This window comes from Equus przewalskii, chromosome X (genome assembly GCF_037783145.1).
Source record: "Equus przewalskii isolate Varuska chromosome X, EquPr2, whole genome shotgun sequence".
In the NCBI taxonomy this organism is placed as follows: domain Eukaryota; kingdom Metazoa; phylum Chordata; class Mammalia; order Perissodactyla; family Equidae; genus Equus; species Equus przewalskii.
The window spans coordinates 117,296,530-117,317,948 of record NC_091863.1 but is presented as its reverse complement, the minus strand read 5'-3'; positions in this window follow the sequence as shown (position 1 = coordinate 117,317,948).

Here is a 21,419-nt window from a genome sequence, read left to right as displayed (position 1 = left end):
TGACAATTTGCTTAAGCATCTTCTTCTTCAATACAAAACTCCCCTCCCAGTCAATCCAAATGTAAAAGGAAATTAATAACTAACATTTATTTAGCACTTACTATGACCCAGTCATTGAATTAATTTGCCTGCATGATCTCAAGATATAAAATAACCCTACTATTAGTCCTATTTTACAGATGAAAAATCTGAGGTTCAAGGTGGGTACAGTAACGTCCTCAAGGTTGCTGAGATGAGAAATGCAGAACTAGGATTTGAACACACTTCTCTTGGAGTCTAGGGACTAAACTCATAAGCACTGAAACGAGTAGTTAATTAGCTGCTCAAACTTTACCACTGTCTTCTAAATAGTAAATTGATGTCAATGTGATTAATATAGGATATAAGTGGGGCATACTTATAATTTTATGATTAAAAAAAGAAAACATTATAAGGCTAATTTTAAAAATGTTAAATCTTTGATTTGAAGGAGTTAAAGTTATCTAATCACCATTTGATTTTGAAATAAGGACACTTCACATCTTTTAGCACTTTAAAAATATTCTTGGTACTTATTTTCTTCTCATAAAATTCCTGTGATACACATAGGCAAAGGCCCACTTTTCAGCTGGGAAAATGGGACTCGATGTGTCATGATGAGTCTACTACAGTTCCAGTGTCCTTTTCATTTATTTTAAATTCATATACCACAAAACCAGAATAAAGCAGGGGAACCATTAAATGTCATGCTGAAACTGCTGGGCTGCGTATAGGGTGGCAGGGTACCTAAAGCTCGTATTAGACAAGGATCATAAATGCATCCACAATAAATTAGTTTCTTATTTAAGGTGCTTTGATCCAAGAACCTCATTACCATCACTTATTAGAAGTATTTGGTGAAAAAAGGGAACGAGAGATACAAAGAAATTTAGAAAATGGTGTGGAAGGGTTAATCAGCTCTCATATGCAACAGCAGAAATGGAAAGCAAAGCCAGCATCTGCAAGACTCACTGATTTTATTTGAATGGTAACTAAAAGTGCAGAAATTAAATGCTCTGATTTGTTAATCTTCTATCTAAAGGTTAAGCATTTCCTTATGATTTATGTCTAATCAAGAATATTTCATTGAGAAATTTACATCTAAACCGTATGTATACCCACAGTCGCTGAGTTCCTTCTCAAGAAATCTCTTCAAAGTTAGATTCAAATTTGCGTTGGCCCTTGCCAAAATTGTAGGTGGTAAAGGACTTTTTGAAATCCTGGCATTTTCTATGAAGTACTTTTGTGTTACATTGTAAACCACGCATAATCATTCTTCACAGATTAGTATCAATTAACTATGGTTGGAAGCACTCTGTTCAAGCATCTATACCTTCTGTTCTTTTAAAGCGCTGTAAAAATTCCTGAGAACAGTAGGAATCATTTCCAACCTAATTTTAGTGGGATCATATACTCCAATAAAAAGATCAAGCAGATCATTCGAGTAGATGAGGTACAGATGAGAGTGTAGTTGACATTTTATGGTACTATAGATATATCTATAATTTTGCATACTGCAATTTTTTAAATCCATAGCAATTTGGAGACAAGGAACAAAGGTAATTCATAAACTTGGAAATAACTGAGGTAGCTGGCCAAATGCTTAAGAATTAACACTTTAAGAGGTGAAAGAGTGATGTGGGTCCTTCAATACTTAGCGGTAGCTTAAAAGAATGAATAACAACAACTTGAACTGTCATTTACTAATTCACCTATTCATTAAAGAATTTAACAAACATTACTACACACAAGGGACTTTGATACATGGCCAAATAATATGTTGTAAATAAAATGTACTTTAAAAAGTACAATTAATGGTGCCAGCCCCGTGGCCAAATGGTTAAGTTTGTGCGCTCTGCTTCTGCTGCCCAAGGTTTTGCCAGTTCGGATACTGGGCACAGATCTAGCACTGCTCATCAGGCCATGCTGAGGTGGCATTCCACATAGCACAACCAGAAGTAGCTACAACTAGAATATACAACTATGTACTGGGTATAGTGGGGGGCTTTGGGGAGAAGAAAAAAAAGAGGAATATTGGCAACAGATATTAGCTCAGGGCGAATCTTAGGAAAAAAAATTGAATTTGTTTCACTTTAAAAAAAAACCCAAAAAATGTACAGTTAACATAATCAGAAATTCAAGTATATCTCCTGCAAGATTTAAATATTAATGCCCAAAGTAAGCAAGGCTATATCGTTCCATTCCATGAAGGAAGAGGTAAAGGAAAGCTGTGAAAACCTGGGAAGGATAAGGCAAGTAAAATTAGTCCAACCCTCACTTCAAATCTTGAGTAACTCAGTTGCCTTCACCTGAAAAAAAGACATTTGTCCTGTATATTGAAATAAGGTTGTTATGAAGAACAGAAGTAGAAAAGGTAGAATGAAAGCACTCTATAAACTAAGTCCCTGTATAAATCTCTATTAATAAGTGATGCTTTTGATAGTTATGCATTAAAATCCCAATCAATATGGAACTGTTAATATTTTTATATCAGAAGCAAGAATTTGTAAAAAGGATAATGAAATACGTCTTTTTGTTTGTGTGTGTGTGTGTGAGGAAGACTGGCCCTGAGCTAACATCTGTTGTCAATCATCCTCTTTTTGCTTGAGGAAGATTGCCACTGAGCTAACAGCTGTGCCAGTCTTCCTCTATTTTGTATGTGGGGTGCCGCCTCAGCTTGGTTTGAAGAGCTGTGTGCAGGTCCACGCCCAGGATCCAAACCGGTGAACCCGGGCTGCCAGAGTAGAGCATGTGAACTTAACTACTATGCCACCAGGCCAGCCCCAATGTTTTCTTTCTTGATCTCTTTAAGGGATCATTTCTCCATCCAGTGTTTAACTTCCTAAATGCTACAGACCCAATGTTATGGCTCATGGTTTTCTACTAGGTTCAGACCCTCTATATTCTTATACGTAAAATAGAGAATAATAATATCTGGCCTATTTTGTGGGATTTCGTGAAGAATAAATGATATTATGTGCAAGTAATATGAAAGATGTAGCATGAAATATAAATCTGATTTGTTTGGTTATAATTGATAATGATAGAATAAAAGAATTCAACGATGATTTATGTCAGTGGGTTTCAGTTGTGATTTTGAGAGGCAGACAAATGTCATGGTTAAATACAAACACAAAGCGGAGTTCCTGGGTCTGTAAAATTTAGTTTCTTATGAGAATTCTATTAGAGCATTGGATGAACTGCCCACACAAAGGAAGTGGCTTTCTCAGTGTCATTGTATTTTCATCACAAGAGCAACCTTTTATCTGCTCCAGGCTGACCTTAAATGCTCCTGTTTGCCTTGAGAAGAACACCTACTCTCTGTACCACCTGTGATGGTCTTAAATGAGACCCAAGGAACCTTGTCTCTCCTTTTCGCAAGTTCCACAAAAATTTCTTTTGACATCCTAAGGTCACAGGTAAGACCATAGCCATACACCCCATAAACTTGTTTCTCCATAAACTTGATAGAAGGTCCAGAAAACATTTTATAACAGTGGTGATGTTTGCAATGACTTCATGTGTTGTATGTTGACTAGAAAATAATTTTCTTTGACTTTCATATAAACATGACAGGCAGTTCCCCAAATCTCATATGATATATTTTTAGAAGCACACAAAGATATATAAACTTGCATTAGAAATGCAAATCAAGAATGTTAATTCAGATTCCGACAGATTGCCAGAAAAAAAATTCCACAGACAAAATAGGCATGGGGGAATAAAACATAATGTCACGACAACAGACAAGAAGGTCAGAAGAGATTCCCAATTATATTCCATTGAGGATTCATTCCATTGACTAGCGAACTTTGCACGTACTAAAGTAGGCAACTATATCATCCGAACAGCTTTCTGAGGAGGTGTAAGGCTTTTCTTCTCCTAGCCTCTATCATGACCATTAACATTTCCCTATTTTTTATGCTTTTGGAATGCAGTGAAGAGCAGAACATATAGGACATGTCTTACAGCATTCTCAACTTAAAAGTTTGTCCTGCAAATGTGTTGACAGTAGACAATCTATAGAAGAGGGGCAATCCTTGTGTTGTAGTTTCTCTTCTTCAAAGAAACAGACTTTTTAAAAGTATCCAGATATTAATATCCCTTTGTAGAATCTGATACCTGGGCCCTAGAAGTTAATATCCCTTTGTAGAATCAGGTAACCAGGCACCAGAGGGAAATAAGATACCTCCCTCTCAATCTAGCAGTACCACACTATTCAAGTATACCAGACTTCAGAAATAATGCTAAGTGGCTAAGTATATCAAGCAAGACTCCGATGTAATATTGAAGACAAAGGATGCTAAGAACACCTAAGTAGAACCTGAGAGTAATCAAAGAGAAAGAATCTACATTGTTTAATGGAAAACCACAGATGTGAATGAAATCTGTTATTTCAAAGTTAACAAAACAGAAAGAAACAACAATATGGAGCCTTAGAAAAGATTTCACTGTCAAGGGATAAAGAAAACACACCTATGCTTGAGAAATCATCACTTTGTACAATTGCTTAAAATCAGGAGAAAAGAAACAGATAAGAAAATGATGAAATAAAACCATAAGAGACTAAGGTGGAAAGGTCACTTACTTTAATGTGTAGAGAATCAAAGGAAGATGGATAAGATATTAGAAAAGGGTACAAGTAAGCCAAATAGAAATGCTGGAATAAAAATTGGCATCCAAAGCCAGAAAGAGCAAAAATGACCCTATGGAATGTCAAGTCAGTGATATAACAATCAAATCAGAGAAACTAATATTTATTAATAAATTCTTCCAAAATATTGTTAAGAGTTTAAAGTAGTACAGTATTTTGGAAGGCAATATGGCAATATGTAAGGAAAATAAAGGCCTTGAGATGTACATAACTATTAATTTAATAAGAACAGTTCCCATCTTTACACTAAGATGATAAATATGATCAAATTTATCAAATTTTATTTATATTTACACATTACCACAATACTTAAAATACAATATTCATAAGCTTATTTATAGTCTCAATGTCTAAAATTAAATGAATGTTCAACTATATTGTGATAGAGCCATATGATAGAATGCCATGCCGGTCAATGACCTGGAGAATCTTGCGGTATAAGTGCATTTTTCAGTCATTTCTCCTTCTGAACTACAATGAACCAAATTCAATGGAAAAAAAACAGAAAACATCTATGCTAGAACTAGGAGGTTACCTCAAAGAACATCTGCCAGATAAAGTGCATATTTGATCATATTGGAAGAAACAAAACATTCCTGCTCAAGGGTCTGCTATATCACTTCAGACAACAAGAGGAAGAAATTTTGAAGAATTGATGGCTGGAGACACAGTTAGTTGGGGACCACCATATTCTGGACCCTCTTATGCCATTAGAGATTGGCAGTGATAGCAGAGCTTAAAAGGGACTACATGGTCTCACAGTCATTTCAAGTTTTAATATCAACTCCCTAACTCTGAGTTTTAAGGGAGAAGGTGGATGGGAAGAAAAATGGAAAATGACATTTGGGAGTTAATTTTGCAGCTGCAAACTCAAGGTAAATTTCTTAGACATAAATAAATGCTTTTTATGTTAAAAAGCCACAAGCTGAGGAGCGAAGTTTCATCTCACCTTCTTGTCAATGAGATTAGCTCTCACAGAAGAGAAAGAAACATTGAACGAGAAAAGGAAAGGACAGGCCTTAAACACTTTAGAGCTGGTCTTTGGTGCAGGGTTTCATTAAAACGTATATATACATATTTTAGTTTTTAGAGTAGTTTTAGATTTGTAGAAAAGTTTCAAAGATAGTACAGCAAGTTCCTATATACTCACAATTTCCCCTATTGTTAACATCTGACATTACCATAGTACGTTTGTCACAATTAAACCCATATTAATACATTATCATTAAAGTCTGTATTTTATTCAGATCTCCTTAGTTTTTACTTAACGTCCTTTTCCTGGTCCAAGATCCCATGCAGGATACTGCATCATACTTACTCGTCATGTCTCCTTGGACTCCTCTTAGCTATGACAGTTCTCAGATTTTCCTTGATTTTGATGGCCTGGATAGTTTTGAGTAATACTGTTCAGGTATTTTGTAGAACGTCCCTCAATTGGAGTCTGTATCATGTTTTTCTCATGCTAATCATGAAGTCATTGGTTTTGTGGAGGAAGATCAGAGATAAGGTGCCATTGTTATCAGATCATATCATAGGTACTTATGAACAATATGACCTATCACTGTTGATGTTGACCTCAATACTTGGCTGAGGTAGTGTTTGTCAGGTTTCTCTAATGTAAAGTTACTCTCTGCCCTTCCTTTCCATACCTTATCCTTTGGAAGGAAGTCGCTATGCACAGCCCATCATTAAGGATGGAAAGTTATCCTATATCGCCTTTGGTGGGGGGGTGGGGATGAGGAGTATCTACATAAATTATTTGATATTCTTCTGCACAGGAGATTTGTTCATTCTCCCCAATTTATTTATTCAATCATTAATTTATATCAGTGTGGACTCACGGACACATTTTATAATTTGGGTTATAACCAAATACTCCTGTATTTTTGCTGAAATTGTTCTGGTTTTGGACATTGGGTGGTCTTTTATTTTGTTCCCATGCCCTTTTCACACACCTGCATGATTGGAGTTGTTTTGATCTCTTTCATCCTTTCTAGCACTACAAGATGTTCCAGGCCCATCTTGCATATCCCTGGCCCCAGCACTAGAATCAAGCATTTCCCAAGGAATTATGCAGAACTTTTAAGTCACTCTTACTTTCTCCAATAGTCCTGGGTTAGTATGTACATTGTGATAACGTTGGCAAATAATGTCAATTTAATTTCTCCCTATTTATTTGTACCTCTTATTTTAGAGCTTTGTCTAATTGCATTAGCTGGTTCTTCCAGAAATAAGATGCATATACACACACACATACATGTATGTGAAAGTGTTTAGGAAAAAAAACAGACTAGAAAGTCCAGAAACAAACCTAGTCTGTGTTAAAATCACTAGAAAGAAAGATAGGGTATTCACTAATGGTGTTAGGAAGATTAGATAACTATGTTAAAGTTAGGTAAGGTATCTACTTCGTAATTTTGTCAGAATAAACCTCATACGCAAAAGAGAAAAAACATCAGGAAAATAGTAGCACAAAAGAGTAAACATCTTGGATGTAAAACAGTTCCACATTTTGGCTATCATGAATGTTTCTATGAACATTTGTGTACAAGCTTTGTTTAGATATATGTTTTCAGTTCTATTGTGTAAAAACCCAGGAGTAGAATTGCTGGGTCATATGATAACTCTGTGTTTAACTTTTTGAAGAACTGCCAAAAGTGTCTTCCAAAGTGCCTGCACTATTTTACATTCCCAATAGCAAAGTATGAGGGTTCCATTTCTCCACACCCTCACCAACACCTGTTATTGTCTGGGGTTTATTATAGCCATTATAGTGGATATGAAATGGTACCTTATTGTGGTTTTGATTTGCATTTCCCCAATAGCTAATTATGTTGAAGATCCTTTCATATCCTAATTAGCTATCTGCCTACCTCATTGAAATGCTCATCTCTGGGTCCTCAAGTGAATTTCATATGTCACATAGCCTTAATTTTAAACCAGCACATCCCAAACATACTCAGAATGTTTGATGAAATAAATTCTAGTCATTTTAATGTGATTTGATAACAGAAAAACAAATATAAACTATTTGATACAGAAGATGAAGACAGAAAAAAAGTGCATCAAAATACTGACAGCGAGGGGCTGGCCTGGTGGTGCAGCAGTTAAGTTCGCACGTTCTGCTTCGTCGGCCCAGGGTTCGCCGGTTTAGATACTGGGTGCAGTTCCATGCACCACTTGGCAAGCCATGCTGTGGCAGGCATCCCACATATAAAGTAGAGGAAGATGGGCATGGATGTTAGCTCAGGGCCAGTCTTCCTCAGCAAAAAGAGGAGGATTGGCAGATATTAGCTCAGGGTTAATCTTCCTCAAAAAAAAAAAAAAAATAAGATAGTGACAGTGATTAATTTTGGGAGGTATAATTACAGGTAATTTGAATTTTTTGTACCTTGTTCTGTATTAAGTATCTAGTTTTTTTTTTATCAAAGTAAAACATGAATATTATTTTAAAAAGTCAAATATTACCATAAAGGTTATAAAGAAACAAAAATCAGTGGTCCACTCTATGATTCACCAGCCTCATTTACCCACCCCAGAGGTAACCACTGAAATTTTAGATCATTTTCAGTGTTACCTCCACATCTCTGAATAACACGTTTTATTGCTGTTTCCTGAGTTTTCAGTTGTATACACTATGCTATTCCAACTAGGACGAGCAGAACTAGCTTCATAATATCACTAGTCCTTCACTTTCACATTTAATTGCTTTTTCAGCCATCTTCCAAACATAGTTCCCTCACAAACTTTAGCTATAAGACTTGTCAGTATTTACATTATGACAACTCTATAAATATTAATCAGAGATGAGCTATGATTACATTTATATTCCCTGCAACTTTGTTTTGAAGGAATTAATAATTACCTTGTATGTGTGTATATATATTACTAATCTGATCCCCAAATCTCTGCTAGAGGTTAAAGCCCTTCATTATAGTCAAAAACATAAGAGAGCCTGTCAGTTACCATTTTTCCCTCTTCAGTGACACTCTCGGTGTCCTCAGTTATCTGGCTCCAATCTGGACTTGTTGCCCTCTCTGCTTGACGCAGAACTGCCATCATAGGGTTTCCTTACAGCTTAATCCAAAGAAATTCTTTTCTTCTCTCTTCTACGTTGGATCTCTTCTTTTCTGGATGCCAAGCCTTTCCCATCAGTGGTCTAACCCATTGTTTTAATACAGCACATCCTTCAGTAGCTTCCCAAGAAAGGATGTTGGTGAGAGAGAGATCTGTTTTTTGAGATTTTGAATGTCTAAGAATATCTAGACTCTGCCATCGTGTGATGAGTAGTTTGTCTGAGTATGGACTTATGGATTGGAAAAAAGAGCCCTTCTTTTCTTCATTGCCTTTAGATTCCAGTTTTGTTGAGAATTTGACGTCATTCTGATCCCTGTTCCTTTGTACATAACCTGGCCTATTTTATTTTTAAGTATTTTCTCTCTAAAAGCTTACGGGCTCCTCTCTCCTCTACCCCTATGTTTTCTCCTATTAGTTGATATTAGACATCTTAAATTGATTCTCTAAGTTTAAATTTTCTATTTTCACCTCTGAATTTATGGAAACTTCCATTTTTTTTTGCTTGTCTTTCAGGGAGATTTTTTTCCCCTTTACATCCTAACCCTTCAATTACCAACTTGATCCTGCTATTTTCTAAAATTTCTAATCGCTCTTACTCTTTGAATATTCTCTTTTTTAATAGCATACTCTCCTTGTTTCTTCCCTCTCTTTCTTTTCTTCTGCTTCATATATTATCTCTTCTGAGTCTCTACCATTTATATCCTGCAGTTTATTTTTAAGGGTGAAGGACTAAAATGTGGATTAGAAGCTCTGTGTGGGGGGAGGTGTAGGAGTGGGGGAAGTCAACTGATGGGCTTCATAGTATAATAGGGGAGACATCCTGCCTTCTGTCAAGGTGTTTTTCTTATATCTCCCAGTTTTCCCGGAGAATGTTCCAACTTCCTGTTTGGAGTATAGAAAACTGGTTGACAGTGTTGTAACATCCAAATGGGAAATCAGGACTAGGATCTCATGGTTAACTATGTTACTTTCACTTAATTACCTTATTATCAATCTGGTACTTCACCCTGAACTGTACCTGGTTTCCACAAGTCCAGAGTTTCTTTGAATTCAATCTCCTCGCTCTCTCTAGAGATTAAAATGGCTGTCTTTTGCAGATGGATTTTAGAGGAGATCTGGGTTGTCTGATAGCTCCTTAATATACGTTTTGACCACTACTACTATTTTCCTTCTCTTTTTTTCTGTTTTTGAGGAAGATTAGCCCTGAGCTAACATCCGCTTCCAATCTTCCTCTTTTTGCTGAGGAATATTGGCCCTGAGCTAACATCTATGCCCATCTTCCTCTATTTTATATGTGGGATGCCTGCCACAGCATGGCTTGATATGTGGTGTGTAGGTCTGTGCCTGGGATCCAAACTGGCAAACCCAGGGCTACTGAAGTGGAGCCCACAAACTTAACCACTATGCTACTGGCCGGCCCCCGACTACTGCTATTTTCAACCCACCCCACATGCACTACTGCTTCCTGAGGTGCCTCATGCTCCATTTTCTAAGCCTTTCCAAGATGAAAATATGCATTGCGAGTCATCTTTGCACAGATTGAAAATAAGTGAAGTGAAAAAAAATTGACAGGGTTATCAATAAGATCGTAATCCCATTTTTCCACTTGGATGCCAGAAAACTGGCAATCAGGTTTCTACCTCCCAAACAATAGGTTGGAACATTCTTCTCTGGGGAAACTGACAGACTTAAGAAAGAAGACAACTTGTTTACAGTCTGTGCTGCTAGATGGGGTTTTTCACCTGTCTGTTGTGCTAATTAAGTTACCACTTATCTCTCCATATTGAAAAAAATTTAACAATTCATTTTGGTATCATTTTCTCACCCATATTCTCTGTATTTGTGTTTTTGAATATTTTTGTTCCTTTAATCTAATTTTTGTGGAGTTTGGATAGGAACAGAGTTAAACTTGGATGTTCAATTTGCCATATTTAATTATATTTCCATTATAATCAGAAAAATTAGAGGTTAGATAAGATTTTAAAAAGCCAAGTGTTAACCCTTAGTGTTTTAGCACCTTGTTAATGACATTCTTTATACTGGCTTAGTTGGTACCTTCATTTGCCCATCTAGATTGTGGATTCCTTTTTCTCTGCTCTGCTGCAGAAAATAGCCATGCCAACTGTACTTTTCCAATTCCTGCCTCAGAAAGAGAGGCAGTTAGCAGTACTAACTCAATGGGGGCTGCAAGTATGTTTGATGACCATACTAAACTCACTAACCAAAAATTTAGTATGTGCTGCCATCCATATGTTTGGGTGATTTCTTTACAAAAACCCATGTGTCTCGTTTCCTAATATAACTTGTATTAATGGGTTTCTTCTGTTCATATGAACACATTTTGACTTGGGTATCCTTATGAAAAACTTGCATCTGAAGAAGAAAAAAAAAGCAAGAACTAAGTTTCTCTATATGTTCAAAATGAAGCCCTGAACTTTCAAAGAAAAGGGAACTGACAGGACCAGAAACATGAGACGGTTGTCCAGCTAATGTCCAATTTCCCCTCAGTGAAAGAAGCACCATAAATAGAGAAGGCACTGGATAGTCATCCTGTTCATGTTAGTAAATTTTCTTAGAAGTACTTGTGGAAAAATTCCGTAAGAAAAAATTCAGCAAGTGCTACCTCGTATGACTTGGGGAATGGAGGTTGAAATTATCATAGGTCGTAAGGACAAATTGATTCAGGAGCTCTTCCCTGGTATGTGTCTGAAAATGTTCAGGATCATGTGAGGCAATCTTCAACGTTACTACTGAATGAAATCATAAAATAAAGCTGAGGGAACATCATTCCTTGATTACAAATAACATTCAGATAATTAGAACATATAAAACTATGAATGATATTGTATGAAATTTGACTTTATAATTAGTTCACAGCTTCATAATATAGCACTCGAAAAAATGAAAGCCTTGAAAGATTATACATCTTGCCCAAGATCCCACAAATAGTGTAATGGTGGAAGCCAAACTCAAACCTTGGTCCCTGACTTCAAGTGTTTTATCAAGTGTGGTAGGTTCTAAACAAACTTCTTTGTTATCAGATAGAAATAAGTCCCAATTCCAAAATTATATTTTATACATGTATGGCCACGAGCATGACATGTATAGTTCACTCATTAGTAAAATAACAGAAAGAAAAATAACTACGTCATAGCATTATGGTGAAGATTAAATAAGATAACATGAAGTACCTCTCACAGTTGTTGTAATGTAAATGCTCAAATATTTCTTGTTTTGATCAACAACTGTTTAATTAAGACCTACTATGACCCAGGCACAATGCATGTCTTGAGGCTATAATAATGAGCAAGACGCATGTAGATTCTGTCCACAAAATCTTATACCCCAGTGAAAAAGAGGTAATAAACAATTACTATGAAGAAAACAAATGTGTTGCACTGGTAGAAAATAATGATGGGGGGGGCTACTGATATAGAGTGGTTGAAAGAAGTAATATTAAAATAGTTAATGATGACACACCATAGGTGTAGGTGTGTTGACCAGTCTAGATTTGGAACCATTATAGCTTGAACTAGTGTAGTGACAGTGAGGATATAAAAAAGTTGAAAGAATGTGAGTTTGGGAAATAGAATAAACATGATTTGCTGACGGTCTGAAAGTGAGATTGAGGAATAATAGATGACATGGATTTCTGGCTTTGGTAACTTGTAGATTTTTGTGATCTCTGGAGGTGTCAAAGTGGAGATCTTTGAGAAGCCATTTGGATTTGAATCTGAAACTCAGTGAAGAGATAAAGGACTGAGATAACCCTGGGTGTCAATAGGATATAGATCATGTCTGAAGCAAATGAGATGGATAAGATCACTTAAGGATTGAGAGAACATAAAGTATGAAGAGGGCTAAAGATTAGCCCTATGTGTTTAGCTCTAGAGTGCTTCAACAGTGAGATACAGAAAAAAGAAAACAAAGGAGACAGATAAAAGGTCAATGAAGTAAGAAAAATTTGGGGTGTGACATCACTTTAGTCAAGAGAAGATCATTTCTAGAGGAGGTGGTTCATTGTTTAATCATCCTTCAAGAGTATTTTCTATCATGGTGAAAATAATGTTTAAAATTCATGTTTCTTTTCTTCTTGCCAATGCAGTTGGCTAGCTCCCTTCCTCTTGGGCTCCATGTCTCTATTTGGCCATTGGCGGATTCTAGTTTTGCTTCCTTAACTAAAGATTTCAGAGTGGTTGAGTGATATAGGGAAAAGCTTCCATTGCTCCATAAAAATGGCCTCTTTTGCTTTTTTTTTTTTACTGTGGTAAAAACATTACATAAGTCTACCTTCTTAACAATTTTAGTGTACATTGCATAATTGTTAGCTATATGCACACTATATAATAGATTGAGAACTTTTTCATCTTATATGACTGAAACTCTACACTCATTGAATAATTCTCCATTTCACCCTCCTCCCCGGCAACCACCAACCAACTTCTATGATTTGGATTACTTGAGATACCTCTTATAAGTGGAATCATACAGTTTTGTCATTTTGTGATTGGCTTATTTCACTTAGCATAATGTTCAAGGTTCATCCAGGTTGTGGCATGTGACAAGATTTCTCATGGCTAAGTAATATCCTATTGTATGGAATACCTTTTCCTTGTCCATTCATCCATCAATGAACACTTAGGTTGTTTCCACATCTTGGGAATTGTGAGTAGTACTGCAATTAACATATGAGTGCTAATATCTCTTTGAGACTCTAATTTCAATGCTTTAATAACCAGAAGTAGGATTGCTGGATTATGATCGTTCTATTTTTAATTTTTTGAGGAACCTCCATACTGTTTTCCAGAGACAGTACCATTTTAGAATCCCACCACCAGAGTTCTAATTTCTCCACATCCCCACCAATACTTGTTATTTTCTTTTTTTAATAGTGGCCACCATAATGTGTGAGAGATGATCTCATTATGGCTTTGATTTATATTTCCCTGATGATTAGTGACACTGAACATATTTTTATGTGCTTGTTGGCCATTTATATATCTTTGGAGAAATGTCTGTGCAAGTCCTTTGCCCATTTTTTAGTTGGATTATTTGTTATTGAGTTGTAGAAGTTCTTTATTCTGGACATTAAACCCTTATCCGATTTATGGTTTGCAAATGTTTTCTCCCATTCTGAAGGTTGCCTTTTCATTCTGTAGATTTTTTCACATGCTAAGCAGAAGTTTCAGTTTGATGTAGTACACTTGTCTATTTTTGCTTTTCTTACATGTGCTTTTGGTGTCATACCCAAGTTTTACTGCATATTTTAATCTAATAATATTTTATTAATTTTTTCTTCTCTATATGGAAAGTAAGGACATCAATTGGTAGATTGACATGTTCAGTATACTTTTCATCTCTATCAAACAATTGCAATGAAATTCATTTTAGAGTTTGTGTGCAGCATAGGGTTTCAGAAATGCCTGGCCATAAACTCAGGCCTGTCTGGCCTACTGTAGCACACCATATGGCCTGTTTAATTAGCGGCCACTCGGTGGTGACATCAACATGTGTTCTACAATTCAGTGACTTAGCGATCAACAGGATTTCACTGAGATCAAAGGATGAACGACTGATTAAAATTGAAGTATGAAAAATGAATACCAGAAGTAAAAACCCCAAAATTACTATCACTTGCAGATGATAGGAATTGTCTTTCAGCAAACCCAAAGGATAGAATAAAAAACTAAAACCAACAACAGTGTTCATCAAGGTGACTGGCTCCATACCCAACACACAGAAATCAATAGCTTTCCCATGGACAAGGGATAACCAGCTTAAAAATATAAACTTTCAGTTTCCCACAGCCACAAAATGTGTTGCACATAGAAAGGAGCTGAATATGAAATGCATAGATACTGTATGAAGAAAGCTATCAAACTCAGGTAAAAAACATAAAAGATGACATGAGTAAATAGAGAAATGTATTTTGCTTTTGGACAGGGAGATACAATATAGTAATAGTGCCAAGTCATCCAAATCAAACTATAAATTTCATGCAATAGCACTTGAAATTTAAACAATTTGTGAACTTGACAAAGTGAGAGTAACATTTACGTGGAAAATAAACATTAGAGATTATCCAGGAAAATTCTGAGAAAGGAAAGTGATTGGGCATATCAGCCCTGCCAGATATTAAAATTTATTACAAAGCTGCAGGAATTAAGGCAGTATGTTACTGGCTCAAGAATAGACTGACAGATTGTTGTAACTGAAGAGAGTACAGAAATAGGCTTTGCTATAAGTATAGAATTATTTAAAAATAGAAACTGAGGTTTTACCTGAAGTTAAACCTCTTATAGGCTCAAGGAAGACTGAATTAAAATCTAACTTCTTGGTTGACTAATAGCCCAAAACTTAATTGACAACCCTTAATGTTAAATAAACTGGCAATCCCTCCCAAAGGACATATGATCCCTCCTCTGCAATATGATTTTTATTTCCTTGGGTTTCCATCCAGGTCACATTCATATGCTGTATGTAGTTTACATAATTGCAAGGCAATGTAAAAAGAAATAAATATGTTCATGACATTTCATGAATACTTTCCTGTTTTTCTATATAGGCTTAATAATGAATAAGTTAGCAGTTCTATATCATTCTGGAGTAAATATGTTAAGATTTATTTTAAAATTTAATATTGTATAATTAATTTTTATTCAGGTTTTCATTGTATAAACAGCATAGAGCTGTTTATTCCATCTTTTCAATTATTCTCTTGTAATATATTTCGAGAGGTACATTTCTAGAGCAAATGATTTTGTAAATATAAATTGCCATCTGGAAGGATTGTATGACTGTACATTGCAATAAATAACTTATTGTCTAACTAGGTTTTCATAATGTATTTTCCCAATTTCTTAGTGAACAGATAACTTGATTATGTTTTAATCTGTGTTGCACAAATTGAGAGTTACGCTGAAAAATTTTCTATGCTTTACACATGTAAATAGATTTTAATTATCTAAGTATTACTCCCTTACACATATATACATTTGTTTGTCTATATATCAGACATTAACTTAAGTACAAATATCATTCACTATTAAACCAGAAACTCTGGCTACGTTATGCCTGATAGGAAACTTTTCCATTAACCAGTAATGAGCCCCATAAAAATATTTTTAACTTAAATAACTTTCTATAAAATAAGTAATAATACAAATATGCAATAAATATACAGGCAATTTTTTTAGATCAAATATAAAAACAAAGGTAAAAATACTTCACAGTGATAAGAATGTAGGAGGAAAATGGAAGAGAGAACAAAGCAGCTTGGGCAAAGGATCCTCAGGAGTAACTCTGATAGTTTGTCCTTATAACAAAGGGACGTCTAGGAAAGAGCAGCAAGAAAATGGGCTGTTTTCTAGAAAAAGAAAAATTATCAACACTGACACAAGGAGAAATAGAAAACCATATGAGATTTATAATCATTTAAAAATGTAATTAGTAATCAAAAATCTATCCACAATAAAGCACCAGGTTATTTTTATGAACATTCTAAGGACAGAAACTATCCTATACAAATTACTTAAAGGTATAGATCATGAGGAAGAGATGCCCGACTCATTTTACGAAGCCAATTCAACCTCCTTACGACATCAGATAAGGATAATATAAGAAAGGAAAATCATAGGCAAATTTCACTAATTGAACATTTCTCAAAAATCTGATATGGAGAATTCACAGTAAGATATTATATATGAAAATTTGACATACAATATTCCTATATTTTATGTATAAATACCTATATAATACATGCATTAAAAATATGGATAAGAAGGTGCATACTAATTTCAGGAGAGTGGGTAAATCTGGATAGAGATAGAGGAAAAGGATCAGGGAGGGCAGACAATAAAGTAGCTTTCAACTGTATATTTTAATAAATAAAAATCCAAAGAAAAAATTGTTAAGATTTGTTCAAGTGAGTTTGCTCATACGTATGTTTGTTATATTATTCTTTGAGCTTTTCTATGAGTTTGAAAACTTTCCTAATGAGAATTATGAAGAGAGAGAGATATGTACTACTGGTCTCCGTAACAAGGGTGACTACAAGTGATAACCTGACTGGAGTGGGATCAGGAGAGACAAAAGGAAGAGAAATTGGAAACAGCAAGTATAAATAATGATTTCAAGGAGTTTTACTATAAGGAGGTGGGAACAAAGCAATGTGGGAATAGCTGGACGAGGATATAGAGTCTCAGGAAAAGTTTTGTAAACATGACAGATACTATAGCAACTTTTATGCTGACGGGAAAGATGTAGTAATGAGAAAAAATAGATAATTCACGAGAGAGGGAAGAATTTCTGGAAGTATGTCCTCAAGGAGGTGGGGGGATGGGACTTACTATAGTAGAGATGCTCAACAACTGTAGTGGGAAAGAAGATAGAGTACATGGCCCCGGATGCAAGTAATTCAACAGATAATGATGTTGGGCTTGTGGAAATTGCCTCCTGATTGCTTAGTGAAGAAGAAAGATGTAAAGTGGAATATGGAAAGGTGATAGTTCTTCCAAGCAACATTAAAGTTTCATTTGCGGTTAGGTGTTATGAATTTTAAGTGAGATACATTGGTATGCTTAGGTATTTTCCCACCAGCCACATTCACCTGCATGAGTGTAGGTTGGAAGTAGTCCTGAGTTAAACAGGAATTTTGTTTTTTTCTGGATGGATAGAGGGAGGGAGAGAGGAACAGGAAGTTGAGATTATAAGCAAGTAAGTGATTGTAATGACAGACCATGGAATTGAAGCTGAGTAATAAGAACATGAAAGGGGTGAAGGACAAGAGAAAGGTGGCAGGATAAAATGGGTTAGAGGTCCCAGTGAAGGCTAAAGATGGTTGGAAGTGGCTAGTAGAGAGGGTGACCTGAAAAGACAGGGGTTGTTGGTCACAGACTGAAATTTATAAAATGGAGTTTATGGAGGGGTTGCAGTTAAATGGTAATGACAATGTCTAGGATAGCGTTATGGGAGTGAGTGGCTAAGGTAGGGTAGAAGACAAGATCCTTAGGAGGAGAAGAAGAGTTTAAGAAATTGAGGCCTGGGTATTGGGGAGATCATCCATGGAGATACTAAAAATAACCAGGAATTATGACAGGAGTAGTTCTGGAGTGACAGGGAACCAGAAGATAAAAACTTTGAGGAACGAGGAGGAATGACTCAGAAGTTGATGACAAGAGGGAAAGGTAATGAGTGGCAGAGTCTGAAGTGGTGGGATTCAAAGCTTGGATCTCTTTGGAAGCAGGGGAGGAAAATGGTCTGCTCCACATGCAGCACTAGTGGTATGAGAGATGAAGGGAAGGGAAACAGCCACAACATGAGAGGGCTGTAGGGGAAGCAGTGTCCTCAGAGGACAGCCAGGTTTCATTTAGGTCAAAAATGTGAAAGCATCTTTCAGAGAAGAAGTTAAAGATACAGGAGATATTGTTGATTACTGACTGAGTTCTGCAGGGGCAAGGGAATGATTTCAGGATTTGAGCATGGTTGGGAAGTGAGGGCAGAAAAATGGGATGTACAAGGCAAAATGGGCAACAGAGTTTAGGCAATGAGAACTGTCTGCTCTGACAGACCATGTAACTCTTTTGAGTTGAGAAAATAAGTTCACTGTACACAAAGGACGACAGGTCAAGTAGATCTACTTTACCTGTTGAGGAATCATGGCTCTAGTGATAGTATGTCATTATCAACACTGAAGCTATATCAAGTGACTAAGACTCTTCTGTACAGCAAAGGAAACAATCAGCAAAAGGAAAATTGCCAAGACAGTAAATCTTAAAATTTTTCATCATAAGAAAAAAAACGTAACTACGCATGGCAACTGAGGTAATCATTTCACAGTATATATATATATAAAGTCATTATGTTTTACACTGAAGACTGATACAATATTACATGTCAAATATATTTCAATAAAAAGATTTTTAAAAAATTTAAGAGAGGCCTTGGCCTGAGAGCAAGAAGCAGATACCACCACCTCTGTCCTTCTGTCACCTCAGACTCATTTGCATTGGACTTGTTGACTTCCAGGCATCCTGAACAGGGCGTTTAAGAAACCTTCAACCCAAACCAACAATTGGCACATATAAAGTGATCTCTTAAAAAAAAGCCTGTTTCTTTAAGTCAAAGGAATTGAAAATTAATGGCTTAAGAACAGAAAGTCTTTTTGACAATACCCCTCTGGTTCTAGCCAAACACCAATGACAAAAACATACCTCTTTGGTTTTAGCTAGCTTGAGCAGAAAGCTGATATTCCCCCCAACCTCACAGAAACAGCCAGAAGTATTCTGATTCCCCTGGTGGAGTAGGATTGGTATAATCAAGTGGAGATCTGATCTTCCATTCCATGCTTAGCAGAAGCAGGTGATGGTCTGATTTCCCAGCCAAGTTAGTATAGGTGGAGCCGAGCAGGGAGCTGGTCTTCCATCCCGCCACCCAGTAGAATCAGCTGGTACTCCATGGTCAGTAAGATTCAGCAAGCTGAGCTTCAACTCCCACCCAGCAGCAATGAGACTTAATGAAGCTGTGTGAGTCAGAACAAATCAGCCCTCCACGTCCCTCCTGCCTGTCCCAGGTGTCAGCAGGAACTAGCAGGTAGCTGAACCTCCACCCTCAATTGGCAGCAAAAAGAAGGAACAATGTGGTGTGAGCAGAGTTGACACTATAATTTCCCCCACTGCTACTGTCAGCGGGGCCCAATGGGGATTTAACATCCACATCCAACTGGCAGCAACAGACTGAAATTGAACAATATGGCATGAGGCAGTGCTAGTCAGCATTCCTGTGTTCCTTCTCTCTACCCTTGCACCAGTGAGTAAGGAACTGAGGCCCCACACCCAATCAGCATCAGTGAGGCATAAGGAGGTGTTGGTTAAGGTGGGGTCAACAACTTTATTTCCCCCTCCCTCAGTGTCAGTGAGCCCACTGTGGAGCTGGCTTACACCCAAAAAGAAGGAATGAGGCCTTGTGAGTTGGTCCCGTCTTCTCTGTGAAGGGGTCAGCAAGGTCAAGGCGTGAGCTGAACTTGCAATCTACCCATCTGTAATGAGGCTGTATGCGTCAGGACTCCATTTTTGCTGGAGAGGTGTTGGTACGGCCCACTGGGAATCTGAGCCCAAGCACCCACCAGGACCTTGCACTACACCTTAACAGGAGAATTCCCTCCTAAGAGGAAATAGTAGATATGATCCACAATCTCATAATACAACATCTTTCTTAGTGTGTTCAGACTGTTAGAATATCCTAGATTAGCTGGCTTATAAACAATAGAAATTTTTCACAGTTCTGGAGGCCAGAAAGTGCAAGATCAAGGTGCTGGCAGATCTGGTGTCTGATGAAGGCCCACTTACTTTGTTCATAGACGGCAACCTTTTCATTGTGTTCTCATGTGGAGGAAGGGGAGAGTGATCTATCTGGGGCCTTTTTTTAATAAGAGCATATATCCCACTCACCTGGGCTTTGCCCTCATGACCTAATCACCTCACAAAAGGCCTCACCTCTAAATAACATCACATTGGAGCTTAGGTTTCAACATGAATTTTCAGGGGACACAGATATTCAGTTATGGCAACATCCAAAAAAGCCAGAATACAAAAAAAATTCACTCATCACACCAAGAATCAGGAAAAATCATAATACAAATGAGGAAAATTAATCAACAGATGCCAAAGTCATACAGAGTGTGTTCTCCACCACACTCCAACAGTGGAATCAAATGAGAAATCAGTAACAAAAGACAACTGAGAAGTCTCGAAGGACTTGAAAATTAAACACACTTCTAAGTAATCCCTGGGTCAAAGAGGTATTCTTACAGAAATAATAGAGCTCAATAATAATGAAAATACAATATGTTAAATTATGTAGGAGGCAGCTAAAGCAGTTCAGAGGTAAATTTATAACACTGAATCCTTACATTAGAAAGGAATACACAAATCCATAATATAATTTCCTACCTCAAGAAATTAGAAAAATAAAAGCAAATTAAACCCCATGTAAATAAAAGGAGCAGAAATTAGTAAAATTGACAAAAAGTCATAGAGGTCAATAAAAAGTTGGTTCTTTTAAAACGTCAATAAAATTGACAAACCTCTAAAAAGACCAACAATTAAAAAAGAAAAAGGAAGAAGACACAATATTCCAATATCAAGAAAGGAAAAAGGAATATCACGGCAGATCCTGCAGCCATAATAAGGATAATGTAAGGAATAATAATAATAAACAACTCTACATACAAATTGGAAACTGAGAAGAAATGGACAAATTCCTTTGCAAACCACAAACTACTGAAATTCAACCAACATAAAATTGGCAATTTGAATAGTCATGACTATTAAAGAAACTGAATTTACAATTTAAAAGCTCCTGCAAACGTAGACTCCAGGCCCAGATGGTTTACAGGAGCATTCTCCCAAATATTTAAAGAGGAATTAACTCCAAATTTACACAATCTCTTCCAGAAAATTGAAGAGGAAGAATGACTTCTCAACTGACTTTATGAGGCTAACGTTACCCTGATACCAAAACCAGAGAAAGAAAGGACAACAACAACAAAAAACCCTGTGGGACAATATCTCTTACAAACAAGCAAGCAAACATTGACGCAAAATTCCTCAACCCAATATTTGAAAATCAAATCCGGCAAAGAAGAATAATCACTATGAACAAGTTGGTTTTA